The 4,002-nt window shown below is 37.9% G+C and overlaps 1 pseudogene across 1 annotated transcript; it reads left to right on the plus strand.

The window, feature by feature from the left end:
• Positions 1 to 948: 948 nt before the first annotated feature.
• LOC143572337 (xanthotoxin 5-hydroxylase CYP82C4-like) lies at positions 949 to 3,620 on the plus strand (annotated as a pseudogene). The gene is made up of 2 exons (XR_013142242.1): positions 949 to 1,872; positions 2,991 to 3,620. The product of XR_013142242.1 is annotated as a xanthotoxin 5-hydroxylase CYP82C4-like (transcript).
• The last annotated feature ends 382 nt before the right edge of the window (positions 3,621 to 4,002 follow it).

Raw genomic sequence — 4,002 nt, forward strand, 5'->3', positions numbered from 1 at the left:
GTGCTAATAGAATAGGGCCTCATTTTCCGAGTATATTTGGTTGTTACCATATAGAAAAGTGCCTCATTTCTTCGAGTACGATTGGTTGTTACCGGTTCAAAAAGAGCCACATTTATTTATTTTCAAGTTGTTTATCCAAGTTGTGCGCTATTATTTATTGTTGCATATACGAGTTTGTGGATTTCATTCTATATTTATTATACTAAAAAACTATGAAAATTGCTCACCAACATTCGTGTTAACAAAGTTTATTTTATGCAATGTTACAGGTTTAATAATTGCTTGAACGAAGAATTGAGGAACGTAGCTTGTTTTGAGACTACTAAGTAATTAGTCGAATAAACAATTTATATTTGTTTACTTGTATTCAAATTTGTTTTGTACGAACAAGATGTGTTGTGTATTGATTTATGAAATTAATGAGTTGATTAAATATTGTCACTCTAATAGTGTCTTGTGTTCTTGGGCAATTCGTTGTACCTCGACATGTTCCGTCGCCTTTGATCGGGGTGTGACTGTGTATATAACTAAAATCATTTTTACAAATTATAACAATATGATGTAATAATATACTATTGTTTATCTAATAAGGAATCCCACTTAATGCTTCCCTCACGTGATACCCAGGAATTATACCGAACAAATCCTTAAGAAAAATGTGACTAGTGTAAGGCATGTTTCATTCCTTCCGCTTAAATTGCCATTAAATTAGTCAACTATGCAATTTTATGTTATTAAATTTCTTTAACTAGTTCTACTGAATTGGTTTATTAAGTGAATATATTATTATTAATTAATCATCCTCACCAAATTAATGTTAAAAAAAGGAGAATAATAAATATTATTTATTACTGAATCTCCAAATGCTCCTCTATATATAACGTCATACGTTACACTCTTGCCACCCACAAGACAACACAACACAACACAACACAACACAACACAACAATGAATGACTCACTTGAAATCATCGCGTTCTTCGTTTCTCTAATATCATTAATGATCTTGTATGTCATCCGACCAAAGTCGAAACCTCCGGGCGGAGAAGCACCAGAACTCGGCGGTGCATGGCCGATAATCGGGCACCTCCACCTCCTCGGCGGCGGCGATCAGCTTCTCTACCGCACGCTAGGCGCCATGGCCGACAAGCACGGCCCCGCCTTCAACATCCGTCTAGGCACCCGCCGCGCATTCGTGGTCAGCAGCTGGGAAGTAGCTAGAGGATGCTTCACCGTCAACGACAAAGCCCTCGCGTCCCGCCCGAAAACTGCAGCCGTGAAACACATGGGCTACAACTATGAGGTCTTCGGGTTCGCCCCGTACACCCCATTCTGGCGTGAGATGAGGAAGATCGCCACCCTTGAATTACTCTCTACCCGCCGGCTCGAGATGTTTAAAGACGTCCGGTGTTCGGAGATCAGTTCGGGGATAAACGAGCTGTACCGGCGGTGGGTGGAGAACCCGGTCGCTGTTGAGATGAATAAGTGGCTGGAACACATGATGTTGAACATAGTTGTCATGATGGTGGCCGGAAAGCGGTATTTTGGGGCGGGAGGTGGCGGTGATGAGGCGGAGCGCTTCCAGAAGGTGATTGGCGATTTCTTTCGGTTGATTGGCATATTTGTCGTGTCGGACGCGATACCGTTTCTTTGGTGATTGGATTTGCATGGGTATGAGAAGGAGATGAAGAAGACAGCTAGAGATTTGGATTTGGTGCTTAGTGGGTGGCTTGAGGAACATAGGCAAAAGAGGAAGTTGGATTTGAAACACAATGTTAAGGATTTTATAGATGTGATGTTGTCACTTGAAGAGGAAGGGCAACTATCCAATATGGAGCATGATTCGGATACAAGCATCAAGTCTACATGTTTGGTAAGTCATATATATATATATATATATATATATATATATATATATATATATATATATATATATATATATATATCAATTTGTCTTGATAATAAATACTACCTACTCTTTTGAGTCCTTGACTAGTGTGTACATTCAACAAGTATGGTTAATTAATGACAACATTTAGGCTTGTTTAAAAATAGCTAGTCGTTCAAACCGGCTCATTTGTAAAAGAGTCTAGACGCTCGGCTGGGGTTCTAAACAATCTGAGCCCTAGCCAAGATAAACTCGCTTATTGGCTCGGTCATTAGCTAGCTCGTTGCCTCGCATAAATTAAAGCTCAGGTTTTAATATATAAATTATAACCTAATTTTATATAAGTAACTTGTAAATTCTAACCTTTCAAGGTTTTTACATAGCAGCTAAAATTTTAGTCGGTGAGGCTTGTGACTTTGGTTTTGTATGTCTATATTTAAAGACCAAAAGTAAATATTTTGTTAAAAGAATAATATTATGATATCTATTTACATGATTTTCCGTTAATAAATTATGCTATGCTAAAAGTATTTTTCGTTTTAGTTTTTTGTTTTTTATTTTTTATTTTTTATTTTTTATTCTTTACTTTATTTAAGTATATCAAAATGAGTAAATATAAGAAAACATAAAAATAATATTCTGCTCTATATAATTGGAAAACTAAGTCTATAGTAGACTTAGTTGATGTGCAGGTATAGTCCATGTTTTTTTATTTGTGTCTAGGTTTTGGTTCATTATTTGTTAACTTTGTTTCACTTTTTTCCCTATTTCCGTTGAGTGTCGGTACAGTGTCGATACCATGACAAACCAAATTGTTTTTTTGTTGTGTTGAAATGATAATCGCTACGATGTTGAGTGAAGTATCTTTTTGGAATTATAATCTACGTACTGAGTGTCAATACCGCGTCGATACTGTAATAAACCATTTTTACTGATATTTAGATAATTTTTTTGTTGTTGTGTCGAAGTGATTGTCCTTGTGGTAGTTGATAAGCCGAATTGTTTTTTTTTGTTGTCCACCCTAATTTGGCTTGTTTACATATCTAGTTGATAAAACTAACTATTGATATATAGTTTACATTTCATCTAAATGTTGTCTACAGGCATTGATTCTAGGAGGAAGTGACACAACATCAGGAACACTAACATGGGCGATTTCACTACTCTTAAATCATCCCGATGCTCTAAAGAAACTGCAAAACGAACTAGACACCATCGTAGGCAAAGATCGACAAGTTGACGAATCCGACATCACAAACCTAGTATATCTCCAAGCCGTAATCAAAGAAACCTTGCGCCTATATCCAGCGGGCCCGCTCCTAGGACCAAGGGAGGCGGCGGAAGACTGCACCGTCGCGGGGTATAACGTTAAAGCCGGGACTCGGTTGATTGTCAACATTTGGAAGCTTCAGAGGGATGAGAGGGTTTGGAGTGACCCATCTGCATTTAAGCCCGAGAGGTTTATGGCTGGCTTAGACCATGAGCATGTGGACCTCAGAGGACAACAATTTGTGCTCATGCCATTTGGGACGGGTCGCCGTTCATGCCCTGGGTTCAACTTTGGGCTCCAAGTGCTTCATTTGACATTGGCTCGTTTGGTTTATTCTTTTGATATGGGTTCACCGGGAGGTCTCCTGGTGGACATGACCGAAAGCCCTGGAATGACTATTCCTAAAATGAAGCCGTTGGAGGTGATCTTGAACCCGCGGTTACCATCCAAGCTCTATGGTTGACGAGTAATAATGTAATGCTTGATGTTTTGTTTTTCTTTTTATCTTGTACCTGAGAATAATTTGTTTACCGTGAAGTAATTTAAGGGATACTTGTAAGTTGCAACTTGACAAGATCTCGATCTTCGTCAAACCTTATAATTAGCATATGTTGGTTCTTTGATCCATCTTATCATCTCTTACAATGTACTAAATGATTTCAAATCATTTTTAATCCATATCATTGGCCATCAATCAATAATATATGGTTTAACAAGTAGATAGTGTATGAGGCCAAGGAAAAAATGGTAAGATAGAGGGGGTTGGGCTTTCACAGTGGTACACCTAAATTTCAAATGCTACAGTACTTAACCATACCATAGAAAGAAGAAACAACAAAAAAGAA

The sequence above is a fragment of the Bidens hawaiensis genome, unplaced genomic scaffold (assembly GCF_021521415.1).
Source record: "Bidens hawaiensis isolate Kalapana, Puna unplaced genomic scaffold, B.hawaiensis_p1.1 tig00001369_1, whole genome shotgun sequence".
Classification (NCBI taxonomy): Eukaryota; Viridiplantae; Streptophyta; class Magnoliopsida; order Asterales; family Asteraceae; genus Bidens; species Bidens hawaiensis.